We start from the raw sequence: 9713 nt of genomic DNA, 5'->3' as shown, positions 1-9713 counted from the left end.
GATAGATCAAAGCATGGGCCCTATAACGTAAAACAATTCCAATACGTTTTTAGTCCATCTCCTGGCTTCAAATGTGCGTAACTGCCGACGCAAGCATGGGGCGGTGACCCGCAGGTTTGTCAAAACAGACCAATAAAACGCTCTCCTCGTTTAGAGGAGGTCACTTTTGTTTGCTTTAAAAACGAATAGCATTGCGTAGATTGAGGGGCTTGTCTTAGCTAATTGGCTGGCAAGAGGCGAGGACCACGCCCGAGTTGGCAGGGAATCGATGGGGCCGAGCCAGTGCACTCAAAATCAATAACCGGATGGAGAGGGTGGTGTCGCCGTCTGCGATTCGTCTGCTTTCTCTGACTTAGCTAGAAGTGGCTGGTCAAAAATCGTGGTGACATCCAACGGAAAGTTAAGAATGGTGCTTAAACGGATGCTCAGCAAAGAAGAGTTGGCAGAGCGAGGTCGTAAAAGTGCCGAAACTGCTCGAAAAAGTTACACATCGCGCAAAAAGCTTTTACAGAAATAAACGCATGCTCTCCGGCAGGTGCGAGTGGTCAGTGCCTGAGCTATAGGCGGCAGCCATCTTTTATTCCTTTCGGAACGGGGCAGCCTGCGGCTATTCAGAGAAACATTCAGTTGCAGCAAACATGCAGCAAACATGAAGCAAAAGGGTCAAGGAAGTGCCGAAACAAACATTGCTTGGATGAGTGCTAGTCCGCTGTTGGATCGCAGTTTGCACTTATTTCAAGAAAAAAGAAACCTTTAGCGCATTTCATCCTACAACGCGGTATTGGAGGGCAATATTGCATCAATTTACGGCAGGTTCTGGCGTTAAAAGGGTTGTGACGCTCATCCTATAGCATTTTCTTTCTAGTGGCAACCAGTTTCTCTAAACTATTACAAAGGTGTACGAATTCGAGGCTATAAATAGGACGTACAATAATCCGAAAGCGTATGAGGAATACTTATATTCATTTGTTTGTTCTCTATAGTCGATTCTGAGCGTCAGTCAGTTCTTAATTACCCGAACTCATGTCGAGTAAACCGATTTTATAGACGACATGAGTGCTTACCTGAACGGTGGCATTGTAGTAGGTTATATTATGTGCAAATCCACCTCTTTTCTCGCCGGTTTTCTTAGAAGACCAGCAGATATAACGGCCTTGGTACCAGGCATTTGCTGAGAAAACTAGAAATAGTGACTCATTGCTGCGTAAAAGCTGCGAAAAGAAAATCCTACTGTCAAGATTTATGCGAGACGAAGAACAGCGAGTTACTTCTAAAAAATGTCATCATCTACGCTAAGTTTATAGCTTACTAACAGTATTAGGTCCTAGTTATTGATATGCCCAGGCTATCATATTAACGCTTGCGGAATATAAATGCTGTCACTCGCAGTTAAGGGAATATCTCATGAATACTTAAAAAGATCGTCTATTAAGAAATTTTAAAGCTTGTTCCCTAGTGAAATACTTGATTGTAAAGTTGAATTGATTCCTACTCTTGCATTATGTTTTTTCCTTAATAAATATGCATATGAGTTATTCTTGTTTCTCAGTGGCGTTATCGCGACCCTCAGGTATAGCACCCGAATGGGCCCCTTTGTATAGTCTCGAAGTGCTTGTAAAACAAAATACAAGAAGCAAGGCATATATACAAAACTTCTGCAACTTACTATTTAAATACATAATGCAGACGGAATACAGGCATATAATTTTGTATTGGATTCAGCAAGTTTGATGAACGCTGCTTGAAATCACAGCTCAATTTTCGTTCACGGAGCGGAAGCAGTCACCTCCTCGTGACTTCTCTACTAGAAGCCACGGTCAAGCTTTTCGACGGCAACCTTTAGAATAACTATATACAAATTATAGCAGCGCTAATAAAGACAGCTTGCAAATCATTATTTATTTTCGTCACTCTTTTCGAAGATCGACAAGCAGTAGAATGATTGCTGCATGCTCTAGGACCTTGCGCTTAGTCGGCTATACTGCGCCAGATCGACGCCCGCACGTGGCGGTTTTAAAGTGCAGTCGCTGGTTTATTCAGCGCGTTTATTCTCCCAGGCGCCCCCTTGTATGAGTATGAAACTTAAATGTTTGATTTTAATGTAAAGAAAAAGAAAACTATGTAGGATATAGCTTTGTTGCAAGCTGAACACGAGATTGTGGTTTGCGATTCCGGTTGCGTCGGCCGCGCTTCGATGGAGGCGACATGCAAAAGACGCCAGTGTTGTTGCGTTGTAGTGCACGTTAATAATCCCCGTGTAGGCAAACCAATCCGGTGCCCGCCACTACGGCGTCCTGCATAAGCAGAAAGTAGTTTCGGGACGTAAAGCCTCATCTAATAATTTTTTTTAGTTTCGTTGCAAGGGACAAATGTAGAAAGGGCAGCGCTGCATGGTTTTGCGTTAGGTTGCACGTACACAAAACATTTATTACTCGTCTGTGGAACTCAAAATGAATCAGTTGTGCTGTTTAGCAAGTGCTAGAAAAAAAAAACACCGCTGCATATCTCGAAGCCATTGCAAACCGGGGGCGAGAAGACGAGGCAGGAAAGGTAGAAACAGTCCTTCATATCGCTTTAAATAAATGCACGCAAGTTTGTCTCTTGGCGCTAAATGCCAATTATATATATATATATATATATATATATATATATATATATATATATATATATATATATATATATAGCGAAACTGTGTATGGCTAGGTTCTTGAAAAAATACCGAGCGTCTATCGAGTCGGGCAGGTACACAACTCCTCACACTTCCGATCCCGAAGATAGTGCAATACCGGGCCGACCCGCGGCGGAGGTGAAGCAGGCTTTGTGCACTCCGCCACTTGCAAACATAAGTTTAACATCTTAGGTCCAAACACAATCTGTTTCAGATATTAAGCGGATAAGAACCGATACTACATTTTGACCGCAGAAAGAACTCTCTCTCGAAATGCGCAGCTTCTTTCTATTTTTCGACCACGCGTCCCTAACAGACTGCGGAGCCAAACAGCAGATCATGCCCGGTATTATTCTTTCTTCGCTGGCCGGCGATTAAGCGCCTCATGGTTCTTCAAGAGGGCTGCGATGTTATTTCGAGCAGCGACCGCGCGCATTTTGCCCAGCTATTCAACATTCTCGGTTTCCTGAATATCATCTAAGTCTAGGTTCTCTATTCAATATTGCCCCATTTCAAATATAAGTTGACTTAGTTTATCGTCCTGCACATCAATTTTCTCTATATGTCTAGCCAATTTGTCCGTCCGTCCGTCCGTCTGCAGCCTGTACTCTGAAAATTACTCCAGCACAAGTCCATTAGCATGCGAGAAAAAAAAAATGGAGGCGTGCGATTGCCTGGGCCAGGAGTGACGTCTTTGCTCTTCGTCACAGTCGAGCGTGCGCGCAGCCGTTTCTCTCTAGCTCTGAAATGGGTAGGCCATGCGTAACATGTACTCGAGAGGAGCAGGCAGCGTGCTTTCAACAACGCGGCGAACAGAACCGGGAATAAACTCGCCTAAGCCATACCGATGCTGCAACCCGGGCCCAGAACAGGCTTCTGCAGCTGCGCACAAGCGGCAACTGCGTGCTGAGGATCTGACAGCCTACCAAGCTGTCGTTTAATGAACCGTCGGGATTAACCATGTGATAAAGTACGGGGCCGCACGTTTCCGCTTCGCTGGTTAACCATTTGTGCGGAGTGCTAGGGCAGTGATTTGATTCTACTTCCTTCTGCAGTTCCCTGACTCCTCCCGTTTTTTTCTCTGTGCGTTGAAGGAGTGTCTCATGCTACGCGCTCATGAACTGCATACAATATTCAATGCCGACACCTACATCCTCCAAAGGCAAAATATATTGTAGCTTTTCGTTGATAGTCTTTAGCAACTCACTTATTTCACTCGCCTATAACTTTTTTGTGGGTGTGTGCGCTAGTTTCGGAGGGAAACATAATTTTTGCACACCGCACAGTGCCAAGCTTTCCAATACACATCTTCTTTAGATTTAAGCGCCGAATTTAAAATTCCAGCACATTTTCTAGTGTGCAATTCGAGCAGCAATCGCTGCATTGTATTAACATTTGAGTCGTCTTTACATGCCGAACACGAACAGAACAGTATGGGACATCATACACTTTTGGTAGCAGCAGCAAGAATGTAAGGGGAAAGACAAAACCTTAAAAAAACAGGGGTCGGGGAACTAACCTGCATAGTTCAGAATATTGGATAAAAGGTGATCATCTCGCGGTGGTACAGCTGCCAAAGTGGTGACGGTCCGCACAGTGCCTGATTTTATACTGCAATCCGTCGATGTCAGCGCCGAATGATGGTCGTGCCAGCATCAGCCGCCTAAGGTGCTGGCTCGGGCATCGCGCGCTGGCGTTCAAGAGCGAACGAGGGTGGCGGGGCGTCACGGCGATGCCCCTTCCCTTCACACAACATCTGGCGCGCCCTACTCCTTCTAGGCGCGATTACGACGTGGCCTCGCAGCCAATGGGGATTTGTTGATGCTCCACTCTTTGCGCCGAATGACGGTCTTGCCGATATCTTGAGAATTGTCGCAGATCGCAGTGAAAAGCGAAATAATTTTGATCGCAGGTCTTGCCCATGGCGTCACACGTTCAGATTCAGGAAGTTCTGAATATCTTGTACGAGGCGATCACCTCAAGCCGCTGCAGCTGCTGAGATGAGCTACTAGCTCATTGCAGATACTGCAATACCAATACATCACCGCCAGCATCATTCGACAAGGTGAATTCTATGGAGGGGTGCTGCGTGTAGTACAATACCCCGATGTTCGAAGCACCTGTGGATTAACGAGACACGCAATGCACATTTGTGTCTGCTAACGAGCAGGGCTAGTTTTCCTGACCTCCGCTATGAATGACTGGTAGACCCTTAGAGCATGGTGGTCCCACCTAGATGACTACATCACTATGCTGTACTGAAAAGTGAAGAAAATAATGACTTCGTTCCACGAGGAGCATTTTGTTAGCGAAGGTGTACCATTTTTAAGTACAATTCAGTAGTAGTCGCAAATTTAACTTCCGTGCATGAAAAAGGCAGAGCATACCATGATGTACTCACGAGCTATTTGTTACTACACCGAAGCTTGTGTTAAGAGTCTAAAGAAATGAAAAAAAAAAACTTCAGATGCTGGATGCTGAATGGCGTTGCTCGCTGGATTTTACCATTTGAAACAAATAGCACAACTTATGAGAACATAGTGCTACGAAGCATTGTAAGCACTTTTTGGATAGTTGCCTACAGGTCTGCAGGACACGCCTGGATATGTTGACGTTTAAAAGGCAGACTGAGAGAACATTGTCATTCACAAATCCAATAGCATTTCTGTGACTACCCTACCTCATTTCGGTCCATCAATGTGGCCTCAATGCGATGACCGCGTAGAAGAAATTCAGAAACCTATCCCCTACAAAAAATCAAAGCCAGGCTTCTAACATTGTAACATCTATGCTCGACGCCCTCCCATCAATTGTGAAAGGGCGCGGGATACCTGTGGCAATAAAGCGGAAGAGCACCGTCAACAAGGTACTCTCAGGACATCGAAGCGCGTGCTTGGCTCGTGCGTGGAGGGTTGGAACTTCTGCACAGACTTTGGTTGCAAAAGTGAATAAGCGGAATGGACGCACTGCCACGCTCTGCTGAATCGTCTGTAATAAAATGTATGGGTCCTGGGCGAATGCTGTCTCATAACTGGGCAAGTATCGTAGATGTATGTTTTTTTAACGAAATCTGCATGATACACATTCTTTAACCTGCACTGCGAAGCTTCTTTAGTTCAGCCGTGCTTTTTGCGTGTTAAGCTTATGCGCAAAAGTGCCATGACATATGGACGTGTGAAGTACGTAAGCCTTTCTGAGGACGCTGTTGATTGATACAAATCTCTTTCACAACTACTGCTAAAAAACTGATCATATGTAATTGTTAATTTAACCGTATACTCTATGAGCACCTGAACTTCTCAAGTGTTCTTATAAAACTGATGTGGACGTCCAAAGCTCATTATAAATGAAAAAAAATTAACTGTATAGAGGCATAACGCACACCATGTTACGCACTGGGGGATAGTTACAGCAGCTGTAGCTAAAGGAATCCCCAACATGCGCAACGCAATTTCATGAATTTATATTAATAGGCTACAAACTGCAGGGTACTGAAGTGGGCACAAGATTTAGATATTACCACTTGCCTTCCGGGCATGTTCAAGCTTCGTTCCATTATCATTAGACCTCTCGGATATATCATCTGATTTGAAAACAGAAAGATGAAAGGATTTCAACATATAACGATGAAGCTCATATTACCCAATACTTAGTATATTTAAGAATAAGATGAAATACATTCACAGTAATGATGCGCAAAAATGAGAAGAAAAAACACATATATACAAGGAAGTAAATATAGGCGATATCGCTTCTTTTTTTTACATCAAAGGATGCCGAATTATATAATAATTCGTCTATATCGAATCTAGCATCTTCAAAGCTTAAGGCGCAAGAATGTCGAGGTCATACAAATATTCTGAAAAACAATTGTGACGAAAAAGTGTTGAAAAAAAGGAATCATACCGGCACAAAAATCCTACATGACAATCTGTTCCCTTGCATAAAGAACATAACGAACGACCCACAATTTTTTTTCCGTTATCGCAGAAACTTCCTGCATTCAAACAATAAACTTCATTCTATTTGGCAATGTTTCGGGTTAGTACAAAAAAGAAATTAAATATAACGAGAAATAATAGAGATACTAAAGTTTCTTTGGTAATGATTCTCTTATAACTGCTATTCTCCACCAGAGACAATAAAACAAAAGGTGTTTCACCGATTATATTGTAAAAGTACACATGTGTTTGCTAACGTCTGCCATCACTTGCATGGCAATGTCCTGTGACAATCAAAATGCTCAAGAACAATTTTATTATTAATAATGCGCATATTTCACCCTCTCAGCTGTTTCACGACGCGGAAGTGCAAGGGCTCTTTTGGTCCAAATTCTTGTTTCCGAATATCACGCGGCACTCATCAAAACGTTGTCGTTTGCGTGTACACTGACATATCGGAGCTTTGAGCGATTATGAAGTCAATTTTTTGTAATAGGAGTACCCGGAGGCCATGAAGCTATTGAACCTTTCTATCGGCAATACTTCTCCGGCTGCTTTTGGCCAGACTTGCAAACAACATATTTAGTTTCACAAGGTTCAAAAGAAGCATATAAAAATGATAAAAGGGACACGATTCTGCATTTTTCGTCAGATATCATGAAAAATGAATGCCCTACATCAGCCATAATTGTGGCATGATCTCTTAAAGAGTATAAAGCTAATCATGGAATAGAAAAATAAGAATGGAGACACACGTGTTCCTCTGCTGTGTCTGCTTATGCTTCATTTATTTCGGTTTAGTTAGTGATTGTGAACATTTTCTAACTCGATAAATTTTCTGTCCTCCTTATAAATGTCCTCTTGTGTAGATATTTCTATTTGGTTAACAGTACGTCTGATGTATATAATATTTTTTTATGTGTAGGTCGGACAGATGGGGATGTTTATTTGTGGAAGATCGTCCGACCGTCTGATGAATGCCTTGGCTTGGAGTTGTTTAACGTTAAGATACTTCATCCATAAGCGCATGTAACAGATTAATACATTCTTTTCTCGTGTCCGTGTTATTTCTGAGTGTGCTGCCGTGTAGCGAGCCTGAATAAGGTCCGATTGGCGAGCTAATTATGTCTACAAGAGGTACCGTATGTGCTGCGAAAATATCGAGGCGTGCATTCGCCCAAAAGAAAACGGGTTTCATCCTGTTCATCTCGAGGGTACCCAGAGAGAACGTACGAGGTGTGTTCAAAATGCATCCAACCTTCTTTTTTTTTCCACGTAAACCAATGAAGTTGCCTAGGTTGCCTTCGGTGGAAATATTAAGGGGACATTTAAGCGCTATGTGATTTCTTCCCGCCCGCAGAAAGCGTCAGTGGCTTGCCGGCAGCCTATGAGCGAGGCCGTGTAGTGAGCGCTTATTGGATTACAGTAAGTTGTAAAATGACGAAATAACATCAGCAGCAATATTGCATCAAGTTTTGCCAAAAGGTTCGCGGTACCGAAGAGGAAACGTTTCCCTAAACTCAGCAGGCTTTAGCGGACGATGCCATGAGCACCAAACGGGTAAATGAGCAGACAGCAAATTACGTTCAGGTGGACCCCGAACAAGACGAAATGAGAATGTGATTGAGCAAGTTCGTACTTTGTTCATGGACGAGTGTCATATCATAGTCCGAGAATTTGCGAACGGGCTTGGGTAAAGCATTGGATGAGTGCATTCAATTTTGACAGTGGATTTTGGCATGAGGAGAGGGTCCGCAAAATTCGTATCGAAACTGCTAAGAACTAACTACTGAAAAGGTGATGAAGTAAGTTAAACTATTAACAGGCAACTGTGCCTGGAAATCACACAGGACCTGCTGGATTGTCCGTGCAGTAACCCCAACTTGTTCAACTTCGTGATCACAGGCGATGAGTCATCTGTTTATGGGAACGACCCAGAAACCAAGATGCCGTCGTCAAACTAGAGACATCCAACATTCCTGATGCAAAAAAAAAAAAGCACGTCCAATCTGCAGCAATGCAAAGGTCATGTTGACGACCGTTTTTTTCGACTCCCGTGGGGTGGTGTATCATGAATATGCACCTCCACGCCAAACCATCACAAATGAATACTACCAGGATGTCCTTCGCCGGCTTCGTGATGCTGTGCGGTGCAAACGAACGGGACTATGGGCACCAGAAACTCGACAGCTCCCTCATGATAACGTCCCCGCCCATTCTTCTCCCCATTTAATTTAGTCGTTAAGCGCTATACACATCATTCGTATGGTTCAACAGACTACCGACTCCTCCTGCATGGCTCTCTGTAACTTTTCGATATTTCAGAAGCTGGAAATGCCAGTTAAAGGAACCTGATTTAAGTCAAGAGAAGACATCATGCGGAATGCGACGGCCTGGTTGATCAGCATTCCAGAAGACGCGTTCCAGAAGTGTATCCAGCAATACGGAGGAACCATACGATTCTGCAGGATCTCAAGCCATGTTGGGATACAAGGCAATGAAGCAGCAGATAAAAGCACATCCATGGAAGCGCACAAAAGCATAACTCACACAACACTTCCATACAAATGCAGTGTCCGAGTTATTGGTAAGGCCCTAGCATCAAAATGGCAACAAGAATGGAATTCGTCCATTAATAGCATGTTACATTTGACCAAACCCCGGCTTGGCGAGTGGAAATTATGTATTAACCAAGAACGGTTCTGTGAGATAATGTTATGTTCACTTCGAATTGGAGACATGCATCTAACTCACAATTTTCTACTTCAAAACGAAAACCCACAAACATGCGAGAAATTCCATGAATCGCACAGTAAGCCACATCATTATGTCATGCCCACATACTGATACACAGAGGCGGAAACATTTCAAAAATGTGTATGACTTGCATATACCTTTACACCCTACCTGAATATTGGGCGAAGGTCCACTAGGGCCATTCACTAACTTGTTCGAGTTTTTAGATGAAACTGGGTACCTACATGGACTTTATTGTAGCGCAGCTATTGCTGCCTTAACATTGGTTCTGGTAATGTCCTGTGACTGGCGCAGCATGGTCTTAGTCTCTTTTGCGCCATTAAACTCGAAATAACTAACTAGATTTT

General features: G+C 43.4%; 1 non-coding gene across 1 annotated transcript; it reads right to left on the bottom strand.

Annotated features, from left to right (window-relative positions):
* Positions 1-2755: 2755 nt before the first annotated feature.
* On the bottom strand, positions 2756-2943 carry LOC126527527 (U2 spliceosomal RNA). Its single transcript, XR_007598792.1, has one exon. It is a non-coding gene; the product is annotated as a U2 spliceosomal RNA (small nuclear RNA).
* Between the last annotated feature and the right edge of the window lie 6770 nt (positions 2944-9713).

The sequence above is a fragment of the Dermacentor andersoni genome, chromosome 8, assembly GCF_023375885.2.
Source record: "Dermacentor andersoni chromosome 8, qqDerAnde1_hic_scaffold, whole genome shotgun sequence".
Classification (NCBI taxonomy): Eukaryota; Metazoa; Arthropoda; class Arachnida; order Ixodida; family Ixodidae; genus Dermacentor; species Dermacentor andersoni.
This window is presented reverse-complemented; position numbering and strand designations above follow the sequence as displayed.